This window comes from Solea senegalensis, linkage group LG13, assembly GCF_019176455.1.
Source record: "Solea senegalensis isolate Sse05_10M linkage group LG13, IFAPA_SoseM_1, whole genome shotgun sequence".
Taxonomy (NCBI): domain Eukaryota; kingdom Metazoa; phylum Chordata; class Actinopteri; order Pleuronectiformes; family Soleidae; genus Solea; species Solea senegalensis.
The window spans coordinates 21127070-21143240 of NC_058033.1; the positions used below are offsets into that span (position 1 = coordinate 21127070).

A 16171-nucleotide genomic window follows, 5' to 3' on the forward strand; every position below is an offset into this window, starting at 1 on the left:
GTTTTTTTGAGTCTGTTGCCGTCCTTGACCCTCAGCCTCCTTCCCCAGCATGCAACAGTATCACAGAAATATACTGTAGCCGTCTCATCCATTTTCACAAATTCTAATTGTGAATGCTCCTGTTAGATCATTACCTTAAGTTTCAAAGTGGTTTCATCATAAAAAAAAATAATCGTGCCTTCTTAATATGTGAAGAGAGCAGAGGAGAGGCCATAAATTAGCACATTTATTACTGTTTCATCACTTACCAAAAAAAGCTTGTGTTAAAAAGTGAGGGGAAGCAGACAAGAGACTCAAACAACTCCCAAAGAGGAAGGAATGAGCTAAATGAGAGCCCATAAAGTCTCACCACTAATTGATCTGAGCTTTTGCCAAATTGTGTGTGAAGTCGCTGCGCTCAAAATAACGTGTGAATACGCTTTACATGCACAAAAGTTATTATTTTTACCTTTGTGATTTCAAGTTACGCAGACACACTTTTCTAGAGGAAGGCAAAGCTACCGTTTCTTTCCAAGCCTTTCACTTCGACCTTTAACCTCACACATGTCATCGTGTTAGGGGCGGTGATGAAACCTGACAGGTGAGCAAAGCAAAAATGGAAATGGGGGAACTCTTTTTTTTTATTTTTTCTCCTGACCACTGTAACCCTTTCTCAAATCCATCATGGCTTAAGTGCTGTGGGCAACTCTCGTATTGACAGACCCGTTCAGCAGCAATGATTGGGCTATTGACGCGATGATGTGATGGATAAACATGAGCAGAGACACCCACGGCAATAAGTAATAAATGTGTGGACAGAAATCCTCCCCACTACATTTTCGGGCTTTAGCAAATGATGCTGTTTTTACGTAACTGGAAATGACTTGTGCAAGTTTGAGATGCAAAAAAAAAAAACAAGTAAAAACACATCAAACAAGTAAAAAGAAGTAGAAACATACTGAATGTAGGATTCCATGTGCATTTGCCTTACTTTAACATTTTTTTCCCCACCAATTACCACTGAGAAATAGACATATTGACAGAAAAGGTGCAACAATAAAACCAAGCGTCAATTTGAAAGCGGGAAAAAAATATACATCTGTGATGGAGCAGCAGAGGCAAAATTGCCTGCTATTATAAGGATCTACTCTCTTCACCGACACATGCGTCACAGAGAGATAAAAATCTCGGGATGAAACGGCTCTGAAGAAAAGCGGCGACATTTTCATCCTTTTGTACGTTTATGCCTCATCTTATCATTCTTTTGATGCCAGATTCAAAAACCAAGGTCAGTCCCAGCACTCATGACTAATAGAGCAAGCAAGAAACATGGACAGGGGGCTTGTTTCCGCTTTGCTGGCAATGGGTTAGTTTTCAGGTTTGCAACTTGTCAAATCCGTCTTCGTTAACAGACGAGGGAACAAACTCGGCACATCAACACCAATCAGCTGACGGCAGCAGGGGGGCCGTGTGCAACTCGCTGTGGCAGAAGAAATTAATTACAACATCGAGCCAAGTTTAACAATCACGCAGTCTATAATTTAAATCGTCGCTGTTCGTGTCACTGTGGCTCATTCATAAGTCATTTTTTTTGTGAATGACTTGACAGTATCTGCATTATGCAAATCCTCTTCCTGTGGGTTGACGGCGCCGGTGCTCGGGTGCATGCTGTGAGGTTTGATTGTGAATGTAATTACTGGCTTTATTCTGATTAATTTGTCAGTAAATTAGCTCAGATTTTGTCACAACAACCAAAAAAAATGGCTGACTTGAATTATTTTATTTTTGCTTCCAAACAATACTTGAATTTCTTGCTAAACAGCTAAATAATGCTGAGTTAGGGCTGGGCAATAGTTCAATATTAGCTGCTGCCGTTGTTGCGGGCAAGTGCGCCTGCAGTTGTAAAACAAATCGACGATTATTAGACTAAAACATTGAAATATGCCAATTCTGATGTTCGTATAATCAAAACGGGCGGAGCAACCTAACGCAGACAAGTTAGCTTTTCTATTTTTGTAAAATGCTGCCACACTGCTGATGTCTGCGACAATGGATGTTAGTGGAGGACAGACTGTAGCCTAAAATGAAAAGCTCAAAATTAAATTAAACCACTGAACGTTGAAGAACGTGGACGTTTTTTAATCTATCCGTCTCTAGTGGGTTGGGCTAATCCAAAAAAATGAAAACAAGGGGGGTATTCTCTGAAGACAGGCTGTTACCTGTGAAACAGGGGTGCTCTGAAAACACCCCCATTAGCACCTCCTGATGAAATTAACCATAGACTGTATGAAATGAACACAGCAAAAAAATCAACCAATCAGAATTTCGGTCGAGCCAGAATTTACAGCCCTAGTTGAAGGAAAACAAGGTTTCTTTCCATCAGAGGCACATTTTGTTTTAAATGAAATGTGTTTGTGTATTAAAATTCAACAATTGTTTTACTAATAAGTGTTATATTTGTCCAAAGAGTTGTATGACCAGCTCCTGAGTTGAAAAAAATGAAGCTAAACAATTGTCCCGACAAATTAAAGTGATTATTATCAAAAGGGGACAGTAAGATTTTTACATGTTTGTCTATTTGGGTCCTAGAGTCCAAGGTATTTCAGGTCTAAGCCTCAATTATCAGGCCCAACAGTAATTACCTCACTCTTTTCGAAATTGAGCTGCAAGGGAATTCAAAATCACCAAGTTTATTCATTTGATAAGAATCTCTGGGGTTTCAACAGAGATACAATTGGTTTCCATCTGCATGGGAATGTTGGCACATGAGTGTGAAAGAAAGAAAGACACAAAGAGAGACACGTAAAAAGAGATTCAAGTTAGTTCAAGGTAAAAGCACTCCAACTCTTAGAAAGTCGATAGGGTTGCGTAACTCAATTTCCTCCATGTTCAGGAACATCGTGAAGATAATGGATTTTTTGTCAAGGGAGCCGGGGCTTGGTGGTGTGCGATGCCATCTGCGCACACACAATTACTCACTCAAACACACACACTGTTAGAGTTAATGTGGAGAGGAGGTTGACTAAAATGAAAAATAAAAGCAGAGAAATGTTTCTGAAGAAAAGAAGATCTGAGGAAGAGAGAGGCACCAGCCACAGATAAAACTAAGACAGGATGAAGGAGTGTATAATTTAGCTGGGCGATAAAAGGGGGGGGGACCTAAGGGAAACATAGCAGGCTGAGGAAAAGAAAGAGTGAAAGCAAGTGAGAGGGAAGTAAATTGGCCACAGAAAGAATAGAAACAGGGAAATAAAGTACTGGAGAATTGAAGAGAATAAAGACAGAACAAATCATTTGGTTTAAATGACGTCCTTAGGGAGGGAGAGTTGAGGACCGGTTGAAAGTGATTAAAAAAAAAAGACAAAGAAGAAAAGAGAAATTAGAACTATAAGAGAATGTGAAAGCATTCACAGGTTAAAAAGTATCACTGCTGGAGGATCCAGCAACACAGATGCATAATGATCAAAGGAGTCAAAATAACAAGCGGGGGTGAAACAACAGAAGGACGGAAAAAATAGAACGACAGAATAAAGAATAAGAGGGAGGCGATGATATAGTTTAGCTGACAGATTAAACGGGACCCCGAGGGCGATCCCAGGGCAGGGGAGGCTGATCAGAGAGAAGCTCTGACAGTTGGCAGAGATTTCAAATCTTACAAGTCTCACATGAAACTACCAAGGGTTTTTAAAGTCACAATGAGTTTCACTTGGTCTGTGCCCACTGATGAAAACATTTCCAAAACCACCTGGAGCCTGATATAATGGATTTAATGCACCGCTCGGCTATTACGCTAAATAATCCAAATCAAACACATCTGCAATGTTGTGTGACCAACCAGCAGGTGCCTGCTGGGTTTGGCTAAATAGCAAGTGTTAAATCGCTCATGGTGGAGCTGGACCGTCCAGCTGTGACTTCTACCTTAACTGAGGTGAACACCACCTTGCTGCCAATATTTTTTTTCCCCCAGTTGTGAGCGCTCATTCAGCACAGGGTCTGAAAACGTGAGACTGGTTATCTTCTTCACTGACAAATGGAGAATAAAGCTATAAGGCAAGCGTCTGAAGACTTCATTGTGCACAGAGTGATGTGCAGACAGGTGTAAACAATACTGTGTGTCTGGATGTTTCCGCTTTCAAGTTTGGTCATTTTGCATCTCTTCTCCTTTGTTTGATCTTTTTGTAATCATTTGCTGAGTCTGAGCACCTGTTTTGTGTGGGTTTTTTGTGCTAACATGTTGTGCGACCTCTTGTTCCGATCTATAATCCATAAATGGTGCCGTTCATCCGACGGATAATGGACCAAAAGCACTTTTTCTTTACAGAAGTGTCTCTCTAAAATATCCCTTCAAAGTAAAACTTTCTTAAACCATCTAAATGCAACAATTACTCAGATATATTAAGAGTTGAGAATCACATTTATCTTTCTAATACTCTATATAGCATACAGTTATTCTTTGTTAAGCTGCTCATAATTACATTAAAAAACTAAATACGGTGCAGATGCAAAAGCAGATGACAATTATCAGTGAGTGCATGGACGTAATAAAGTCGCCACATTGATATTCACGAGGTTACTCCGTGGACAGAGAAGCTGGTGATTTATTTTGTCCATCTGCCAGCAGTGCCTTTTTAATTAGGGATGTTGCTTTTAAAAAACTTTAATTTGTTGCTCCCTGCAGAAGGTAAATGTTTACCTCTAGACATTTTAAGAGCTAATCAGGGCTTATCTAAACATGTTGTTGCAGTAGTAAGGAATCAATTATCCTGCTCTCCATGCTCACAAATACAACACTACTGTTTTCCCAGAGATTTCCCTGCGCCCATCGCCGCTGTGTACATTTAACTAAAGTGCTTGTGAACAGCAAACTACACAATGGCGTACAGTTCATCAGCTGTTGCACCACGTGCAACATCCACAGGGGAATTAGGCAGAGAGAGCGCGAGAAGGGGAAGTGTTTCCATGCAGCTCATCCATGACGGTTTGATATAAGAGGCTTTAGATGCTGCTCATCCATATGTGATAATATTTAATGTGTTCAATTTACACTTGGACATACACATGATTTGTAAGTGGATTTGAAGCGTAAACACACACACACACACACACAATGTCACAGTATTTATCTGTGCAGAAACTCCGCTTCACTTGTTGCATAAATGCAACAGGAACTTGTACTGGCATTGTTGTTTAGATGAAACTGCTGAGGCTGTTAGTATTTCATCAATTAGTAAAATGACAATTAATGATCTGGATCATTTAGGAATTTCTTCAGGCAAGAAGGAGGGAAAATACACTCACTATATTCTACTATATTTGCTTCTTTTTTGGTATTTCATACTGTTTTATACTTTTTTACTGACCTTTCATCCAATATTGCACACACTTGTCTAATTCAGTGAAAGTTACTTTAAAAAAACAAATAATCGAATGATTAATGACATAACCGTTGGCATTCATCTTCTACCACTTGTATCCTCCACATGAGGGCTCAATCCATCTTTTTCAGTCATTTACAAATTCTCTGGCATCAAATCTGCCCCTGTGACGTTTCCCACTCAAAATGTAAGACCACATTTTAAAATTAAATAAATAAGAGACCATTTCATGAGGTGAGCTAAATAGAGTTCAAGAAATACCTGGACTGAGATAATGATGGGAAAACAGTTTTCTTAAGAACCTGTGCACCTGCAGGTTCTCCGAGTTCAAGCCTGCAGGAGTGAGCTGTGACTTCTATTTGACCTTCACTTGGCAGTTTCTTGTGTTCTGTATTCCAGACATCGCTGCAACACACGTGTCACTTGTGATGGAAAGGTCTCGTAGCAAAGCAGGGGGAAAAGGGGGTGGGGGGGGTCAGTCGAGTCTAGATTGAGGTTGCAAAGGTGGGCAGATTTCCAGCTGCAGATACTGACAAGAGCATTGAAGGGAGTTTCAATCGTACGGTGCCAGAAGAGTGGAAAAAGTAGAGCATAACAGCCAGAGGCATCGGCAGTGATGAGGTAACTGGAACAAAACATTTGACACAGATGGTAGAGGCTTGTTGACAGAATGCACTGTAGCGTAAAGTCATAACACATAAAGTCCCTTATACTAACACCGGGACCCCCCCGAGTTTTCTTGTTTACTTTAAAGCGAAAAACAAGTGGGCATCGTGCGATTCTAGACAACATGGCGATGTTCTGTCACCAAAGTCATGATGTGCAACAGCGTTAGCATCCTGTCCCTCTGCAACCACCTGCGCTGCCAGCACAAAAAGGTGGAGGAATGATGCCCCCATTCTGTGTTTGTAGCGTTCAGGCAGAATAAAGATGCAACATCCTGCCCTGAACATGTTGTGTAAACACGACGACAAGAGAAAACCACAGAAATTCCACAGATTCCGAACAAACAGAGGTGACAAGAAACATCTCACAGCCAAAAGCTGAACAGCAACAAAGAGGAGGCTTCATTTCCATTAACAAATATATTTTAAAGTCAGTTAGAAACTGCAACAATGGCCTTAATATCCTCCAGTCCCACCACCACTCATGTGAAAGCAGACACTTTACAATTCAGATGAGTTAGTGTTGAATCTATACAGTTGTTTTAACTTCTCTGCCTTTCCATTTATGCCTCTTCGCTTTTTGCTCTCCCCCTCCCGAACCCTTATTTTTTTTATCTCTTTCTAATAAATCCAATTTGTCCTCAAGGTTCTCTGCCTTCTCTTCTGAGTGATTAAAGTTCAACTTTTGGCCCTTCACAGAATCATATCAGCCACAGAGGCGTGATGTCGGTGGAGTGGGCTTAGAGGGAATTTGGAACAGTGTGTGCATGGTTATATAATATGTCTATGTGTAGGTCGATAACCTGTATCAACAATGTTGTACAAATCAAATAGAACTTTTGACTGAAAGGGGTTATGTTAACAAGAAGGTGGTGGGTTCAACGCCACGTGAACTTGGGAGCCGCAAAAGTTCCACCTCACTAAGTGGCTGCTTTTAAAAAAGCTCTGACGTTAATTAACCTCAAACGTACACCAAGCAGGAACACAGTGACTCTACTGGTCAGGCCCCAGTGGAAGGGAAAGATTCAATTGTAGCAGTATGTACATTATCGATGTATGTAATCAAAATCTAAATAGTTTCCCCATTTACTCTTGAAAAGAGAAATCATGAATTTATGACATATACGCTACATCTTCAAAAGTCACAATCACTCCAACGCGAAGTACATGTTGTTGCGATGCCATGAAATAATAAGTCGTTTCATTATCCAAGTGTTAAAATTAAAAACATGAACGTGTTGTATAATTGTCTTTAAGGTTGGAGAACATCAATATCTGATTCTGTGTCTGATGAGCGACAATCACGAAAGGAAGTGAAAAATGACATTACTGTAATTGTGCGGCGGCTATCATATCCAAGAGAAAACGCGCTCCAGTGACCAAATCAGCTTGGCCACCCATCCAAACACGGCCGCAGAAAAATTACACGGCCAATAATAGCCTATCATTGAGCAGCCATGAGAGAAGGACCCATCTATCAAAGCCTGATGACAGCTGGGTAATTTAAACTGCAGCCCGCCTCAGGCTCAAGCATGTGTATCTGTGGTTGTGTATACACACACACACGTGTGTACGACTGTACACTATCCGAGTGTCATCTCCCCTGTGTGTGTCTGCAAGCGTAAAGGTCTACTACCACTCGGCCCCACAACCACTGGCAGGTAATGAGGGCTTGATGCGTTTTCATTACTCGGCTCCTGACAACAGAAACACAGACACACACATATACACACACACACACACACACACAGGGTAGTTGGCAGCGACGGCGGCTGAAGGAATGCAGTCAAATGAGATTAAGGGGGCAGAGATATATGGTACCCACAGGTGAGCAGGAAGGATGACTGAACGAGCAAACTCTCCACTGTGAGGAGCAGCACACAAACATTCGCAGGCGGCTGCGTCACAAACCGTTAAAGTGAAGACAAACACAAGCACAGTGGACTGAGCTCACAGGAAGGTATATGAACGGACGAAGAGTCATGTGCTGATAGAGATACATCTGGAGGTTTTTACTCCCATGCACACAATGAAATCATATTTGACCAATGTGTTGTTCGACACAAACGCAGCACATGGCACATATCTTCCTTGCAACAAAGTGTGCAACAATGAACAATGACTGTAACAGTGTCACAGTGGCAGTGATGGGAGTAACGGCATTAAAAATAAACGGCGTTACCGAACTGGAAGTGTCGCCATTAGCCGTGAATCAAATTAAAAGAAATAATTTATATGTTAAATTGCACATTATGCCCTGGACAAAAGTCGGCGTCAAGCAATTCCAACCGAATGAAACATCGAAGGAGACGAAGACAGTGCCACGCAATCAAAACAATGATTGCTGTTAGATTCACTTGGTACCACAGCAACATTAAACTAGTTTAGATTTGTGTACACCGTTTCTGTTAGTAGTTTATTGTGTAAGTGTCCACTTCATCATAATATTCAGATTTATCGTAAATAATTGAACATGCACATGAATTTTAAGTTCTGTTAAAGAGGGGGTGGAGGTGGGGTCCAAAATCTAAAGCAATAGTTACTTTCCCTAGTTACTTTTATAATTTGTAACTCACTAACGAATACAGTTACTAGTAACTGTAACTAATTACTTTTTTAACACTGCACACTAGTCACTTTAAAGAGAAAACTTGCAGTACCTCCATCACCACTCACATAGGCATTGACACTCCACATAATATGTCTGATTTCATAGTTGTTTGCTGCCAGTTCTGCATGTAAAATACCTCAGAAAAAGCATCAACACCTCTACTGTAGCCACAGGAGATTCATGCTGGTGGTATTAGCCAACATCAGAAAAAAAAGGAGACCAAGAAATGAAGAATGAAAGAATCGGGATGTCTTTAAGAGTGAGACCGTCGGATATGGCAATTTTAAAAGAAGTGACAGGTTTGTAGAGAAGATTACAGGAGAGAAGAAGGTGTGTGCCCTGAGGAAGTACAATATTTTATGTTGCTGCCTCAGGACTCACTTAGATCCCTGATGAGTTTGGCCTGAATCTCTTCCACCTCTGTTTGATTTCTCCTACAGGCCCAGAACCAAAAAAAAGGGGGGGGAACATTAAGGTTTGGACTTCTCTCTTTCTTCTTTTCAATAAGAGAAAAAGGCAAAGGCTAGCCCAGGGAGAAATGGAGTGGCCACATGAATTATTAGTCATAAATTATTGAAGTGGGACTGCATGACAGACTGGAAATTGCTCTAATAAATAGAACATTGGAATGATGGGAGACATAATAAGCAGTGGTGGAGAGAGGGTGGGGGCGGGGTCTTAGTTAGAGGAATGGAAACAATCAAAACTCACTACATTAGAACTTAACTTCATGACGATGCTTTGACTGCAATGTCTTTTAAAGATGTATATGATCGCAGAAGTTGCATTGGCTATGACGAGTCAGTATGTTCTATGTCAGGGAAAATATCCTCATGACAATCAAATGACCTTCATATAAAGGAAATTCTGTCCAACACCAATCCTGTACTATGAGTATTAACAGCTGTCTCAGTAGTAATCTCAAAGACACATCTGGATATGCAGACTTTCACTATTGTCCTAGATGATCCTCGATGATTTTCTTAAACCAAAAACTTGTTAATCAGGATACCATTTATCTCCTCAACTGAAATCAGGACAGCCAGTGTGTTCTGGCCAAGCGCACATGTGCTCCCACAAATCCTGCTCTCACATGTCTTGCAACCTAACGATCCAAGAAAAGCAGCATGGGACTCAGAGAGATGAGGAGGAGGGTAAAGTGGGAATTGGGAATTGGGCAAAAAGGGAAAATAAAACTCGCATATTGCAATCATACAGGACACCCAAAGCCCAGACGAGTCACTTTGAAAAGAGGGAAAGGGAAATTAGAAAGATGAGGAAACACATATGGGCTTGTTGGCGACCACACCTCCTCCTAAGACTGTCACATCTATTTTGGCTGCATGACAAAATAGATGTCTATCTGTCTCTGCCCCTCACACACACACACGTGCTCCTCTCCCCATGGATGCCATGTCAAGAATTTGCATATCTCACATGCTGATTCACATGACAGTGAGCATGTGTCACTGTGCGAGTACATTGACGTTAGTGAGTCAAAATGCAAACAAACACGCAACAGTGGATACCTGCTTACAGTCGAGTCACATTTGCACGTGCGAGGACAAACGCCACGCGAACACGGGCTTGCATTAGTATTTTGACATGTGCTGTAACACGTCAAGAAGCCTCTCTGTTCAGTCAACATCCTTACACTGTCAGATGTGCAGCTTACAACAGACAACAAACACAGAGGAGAGCTCGCAGAGAGCCTCGAGGCAGAGGGGAGCACATAAAAAGTAGATAAATCATCAGTGTTTGGCACATCTATCCGCAAATGCAAAATTTAACACAAATATCCCAAGTTACAGTAGACAACGCCTCTCACAAGAGGGTGCGTTTAAATCTCTGGAGAGTGGCTCATAAAATAGAAAAGAGGAGCTGTGAATTTCCAACATAAAAGTTTTACTTTGATTCATTTAATGCGTTTATAACCCAATAAAAAAGAACATGACTGTATAGTCATGCGCCGCATATGACATGTTTGTGGGTACACACATGTATGGTGGCAGGCAAAAACATCAATGTAAGAACAATATTTTATGACCAATTTGGTTCCTAATCGAGTTCTCAAGAAGAAAACAGAAGCAACAACAAACAAATTCAGCACAACATTGTGTCCTGCATTAGGCTGACCTAAGAGTTGAGACCGTTTATGTTAAAACTGTAAAGTGTCCTACTTGAGAGCTATTGTGGTGAAAGTGCTCAGAGTGATGCACACTCAATTATGACACAGTGAAAAAGGCACATATAGATAATTTTATCATAATGGCAAAAACCAAGGCTGAAGGCCGGAGGTTCAGTTCTTCAGTGCTTTGAAGTTTAATACTTTTGAATATTTAACAGATACAGGACACCAGAGGGGACGGATGAAGCGGTCCAGTCAGCCGACTGCAGAGCTGCAGAGGATTCAATGACTCAATGACAGACTGACAGACACGGACGCACTGGCTGCTGCTGCTGTGATTAACCTTGTGGTGGAGAGTCACAGAGAAGGCGGAGCGCTTTAACCCAACAGAAATAAAAAATGTGCATGAAAGAGAGGAAATGAGAGAGGGAAGGACTTTGACTAAGCATTTTATCTCGTTCACTGTCGTGACCTGTGGAGCCAAAAGAGTTTTAATTAATCTCATTATCCTGTGGGGAGAAGATAAGCAGGAGCAGGGAGAGAGGGAGAGGGCAGAGGTGAGGGTGCGAGTTCAAGAAGGAGGCGGCGCATCGGAGACTGAGATCAGAAATGGGAGAGATGTCGTCACCCGTGTCGAAGTTTTCTGCCCCATTGACAAGCCTCTAATGACTGTACTGTGTTCAGTGCTGAAAGTTAACCAACGGATTATGATTTCACTAGTATGTAAAACGGAGGTTAATGTACAGGCAAGTCCACCAAGATAAAGAAAAAAGTGCTTTTGCAAGATGAACAGGACACATTTCAACCGGCTCATTAGTCCCATCAATGAAAGTTTACAAAAAGGAAAACTTCCCTCGCCAATACTCTGGGTACAAACAACAAAATCAACACAAAAATCATCTATTAACAAGCGAGACACTTGTTTTGAAGCTGGAGGAAACATTTTAATGACAGATCAGATCAGACTGATTCATGTCGTTGACGATCCAACGCCGCGAGAGAACAGAGGTCATAGGAAGGTTAAAGACCAGCCATCTATAATAACTTTGTCACTGTTGTGTCCATCCTTTTCTACAGCGCACATGCACGATCTTAACGACTTAGTGCCTTTAAGCATCCATTACAGCCACAGCCAATGAATCAAACATGTCATCGCCGCTGCTCTGTAATCATTTGTGATGCAAAGACATATGTACGTCCATCCAAACCTACACATTTGCAGCTCAGTCTGTGCAACCTCTCAATATAAAGCTGGACATCAGCCATTTCTCTGAGGTCACATGATAATACATCGGAAATACTGCAGTATGCTCTATAATAAAAATAAAATATCTGCATTCTAGCCATTCATAATCTGTGTTACTATCGATATCTCCAATTTTAAATGATATCTGGTGTATTTCTTTGGCTCGAAATTGCCAATAAACATTGTCAAATTCTGCTGTAACACAAATAACCTGGCTTAGTATGAAGAGGAGTTGTGTTACTAAGTTTTGTAATGTAATTTTATGACAAAACATAGCCACAAATCTGATTATATTTGACTAAAGTCTCAATATCAGTACTGCAACAGCCTTTTAAATCAGGAAAAGACATCACAGACGGTACATCACAATATGAACAAGTCTAAAATCTTGCAGTACTACTGTGTTGATAAGGCAAGAAGACGAACTGAGGACAAACAAACAAAACCCCCTGTTACACAGAAACAGCTGGAGCACTGATATGGGCACAGCTGTTGTTATCCAGTGTTGGATTCCCAACCGGGCAAAGAAGATACCTGCCCTGGGGCCACAGAAATCCAAAAGCACCCCCCAACAGGTTCAAGCTTCCTTGTGCTCAAAGTTGCTCGATTTAATTGGCAATTTGTTTGGAAATTTGAATATCTGAGGCTTCAAATCTACCGAGATACAAGTTCCGTGACATGTTTTATTACTTAAAAGGATGTCAAAATATTGTGTTTCGCACTCAGGGAGGATGAATGAAATGAGACATCACAGAACAATGTCACACTTAAGGTACAATTATTCCATAATAACAACACTTGTGCACCTCCTACGGTGTCACAACTGAATCGATAATGTGACTGGCAATTTTTTACCCATCAGTCCACTGGGCATTTTTTACTTCACCTACTCTGTATTCAGGTCTATTCCAGTGCTGAATGGACCAATGAAAACTTCCTATGCTGCAAAAAACACTTAAGAAAGGACCTCAAGTGTCAGTCCGTGGTCAGCAGCTGAGGACAGAAGGCAGCAAGGATTTTTATAACCTGTGGATGGAACTCTACAATCAACAATTTCCTTGACATGTCTTTGAAAAGTAAGGGTTAAAGACTCTTTCCATGAAATTTACCAATCAGGTGAAGGTTTCTCCCCCTCCTATGCTCTCCACATGTGGCGTATAACAGAATAACCTTGCACATATAACAAACATTCCCAAATGACACTCCATCACGTCCAACACAGGCATGCAGAGGCAGGCAACATAATGAAACCCTAGGGCCTAAGGTGTTTGGAGCATTTGATGGAACTGTCATGAGCGGCGGCAAGTTGTCCAGGCCGCGCCGCACTGGGGTCTAATGACCATTAGACTCAGCAGTAACGGAGGATTGTAGAGTGAGCTACACTGATGTACTCTTAATGGAGATCTCACTGTCACGACTAAGGACATTGTTAAGGTCTGCGAGCCCGCACTGCAGTGACATCGAGCCAATTACAATGTTTGAGAGTCCAATTAATTAAGATGACGATCTGACTTTGGGTGCGAGGCATTTTTTAGACAGTGGATATAGTGATGTTTTAAATGAACCACAGTGTGAATCCACACTGTGTGTGTGTGTGTGTGTGTGTGTGTCCTGTCATCCGTGGTGTCACAACATCTCCTGCACCAAGCCACACTGGGTGTAAACTACCAGTCAACCTGTAATGATCTGGTCCATTTCCAAATTCACAATCTATGGGCGATGCAGGCTGCAGCCTGTGCTCCACTGGGTGGCATTTATATATACTTTGTCACTAAGATATATGGCAATGCAGTGTTGTATACCTTCTCAGGATATTACCTTTGTTGATCTCTTTGCGAGTTGAAAAAGGAAGAAAATGTGTTAGACGTGCATGAAGGATAATTATGACGGCAAATCAACACAGAGTGTGGAAGTCTTTGGGACGAACGGGGTGTTTTTTTAATGCCCTTTAATGCAAATAATTTTGAAGCTGCCAAGGTCAACCTTATAAAATCCATGTCCAATAACAACAACGTTTAAACTTTAGACTAAACTAACAATGACTCCAAGAAAACAGTACAAAAGGGATGGCCTACATTCTGTTGACGACCTTCTGACCTCCTCGTGCTGTGAACTAAACCCCACACAATCTTCACCTTCACTCCCAATGCACACAAGTAATAATTCCAACAGAGAAGTCTGCCAATTCCCCAGTTCACTCTTGTCTGGCTCATAATGTCACTCAGTTATGAAAATAATATTATGTGAGGAGTGTTATGTAGGTAGGGATGGGTATTGATCAAATATTAAAAAGGTACTACTACTTTTATTGATACTGCTGATACAGTAGATACTGGTACTTTATTGGTTCTTTCTGTTACATTAAACTTTTTTTTTATTTCTCATTTTGAATGTTTGAAATACAGTGCAAAGTATAATATTCTAATAAAATATCAAACATCTGAATCTGACGCACTTCAAGTAAATGTTTGTTAAACCTTCACGAGCAAAGGTTTGGCTGCACTTGAACTAATGACTATTATCAGCTACAATTCTGGTGAAATATAACCAGACTTTTGAATTCTACAACTCAGTCGGAGATGGTCCGAGTCTCCATATGAAGCTCCTCCGCTGCCTGTCACACACAGCTATAGCCCCACTCCCAGGCTGCAGCCAGACATTATTGGTAGCCTCCAACAGAGACACAAACAGATCACTCTGCAGGATTAGGAACAGCAAACACCATCATAAACAAATGGCTTCCTTTGTCCAATATGGTTACCAGCGCCGTTAACATCAGTGCTTAATGATACTGTGGCCCACAGCCAAGAGGAGAGGAATTGGGCTTGTAACTGGAAGGTCACGGTTTCAAATCCAGGGACGGGTCAAGGTACCCAATCCCCCATTGCTCCCCGGGCAAAGATAAAGGTGCTGCCCACTGCTCCTGCACCTACACGTGAATGGGTTAAATGTAGAGGTCATATTCACCCACACTAATTGGTGGGTGTAATTCTAATTCAAACTTTAGCCGTGGGTCTACAGTGCGATTCATACAGTTAAATGGTCATTATTTCCAAATCACATTTAATTCATCTCTGGAGAAACATGTCACAACACCCAACACTTATTTTCCTGTCAGTGCCAGTAGTGAAGAGATAAATATTAAAATATCAAATCAGACAAAATGCCTGGTATCTCATTTGCACACTGCAACACGGAACAACCAATTTAATATTTTATTTCTCCCTAAACTCCTTTGAGAACCATAAGAGAAGAGGAGTGCACGTGTTATTTTGTAGCCGTTTTAATGAAGATTGGGGAAAAAACACTTCTTCTTTCCAAATTTATATATTTTGTGCAGAAACAGGACACGAAAATACTAACCAAAATGTGACACTGGCGTCTTCGTCGCCCAACACCAGGACAGGATGGGGAAGGTATTGATTGTTGGTTTGTCCAAAAGGTGCGAGGGCATCTCGCGCTGTGAGGGTAAGGCTGACGAGGCAGGAGAGAGAGAGAGAGAGAGGGAGGGAGGGAGAGATGACTTTTTCTTGGCCACACCAAAGGAACAATCGTTTTCCCCGAGCAATTTGGCACTAAGCAGCTTCTAGCAAATGTAACTAATCGCCTCATGTCTGGCACCCAGTTATGCCATAAGCATTTCATCGCCATGGCATTTTTCTGGATGGGACTCAACATTACCACAGTCGTGAACAAATTTAGTTAAATTTTACAATTTTCAGTTCGTAGCATGGTGAGCCAACGACAGCAGAGGCTGTCCAACCTTCTCATCACAGCCAATACAACCAAAATAAAAAACTTGACCTTAAAAATGCATCAGATACATTTCATAACAACATTTTTATGACACATTCACTCGTTCAAAATAAACTGCAAAAAAAAAAAATCTGACTTGGAATTAGTTATTTCACAGATAGCAGAGTTTATTTAATCGAATCTCCTTTTTGTTTGGTTTGCGATTTGGGATTTTTGGTTACGAATGAACTAATTCATTGTGTGTTTTACAGCAGTTGGCAGTGGTGAATTCATGCATGCATTCATGTATTAAATTACTTTTAATTCATTTGTTGGCTGCTTTATTTCTCCATTCATTCACTTTACTTTGTTTATTCTTAGAACAGAACTGTGTAGATAACGCATAATTCTCCGTTTTTGTAAGTGCACTCC

At 41.1% G+C, this 16171-nt stretch overlaps 1 long non-coding RNA gene across 2 annotated transcripts in view; it reads right to left on the reverse strand.

Moving 5' to 3' along the window:
- Positions 1–16171, reverse strand: part of LOC122779236 — a 110993-nt gene that overhangs the window by 79183 nt on the left and 15639 nt on the right. The gene's annotated exons all lie outside the window — the stretch shown is intronic.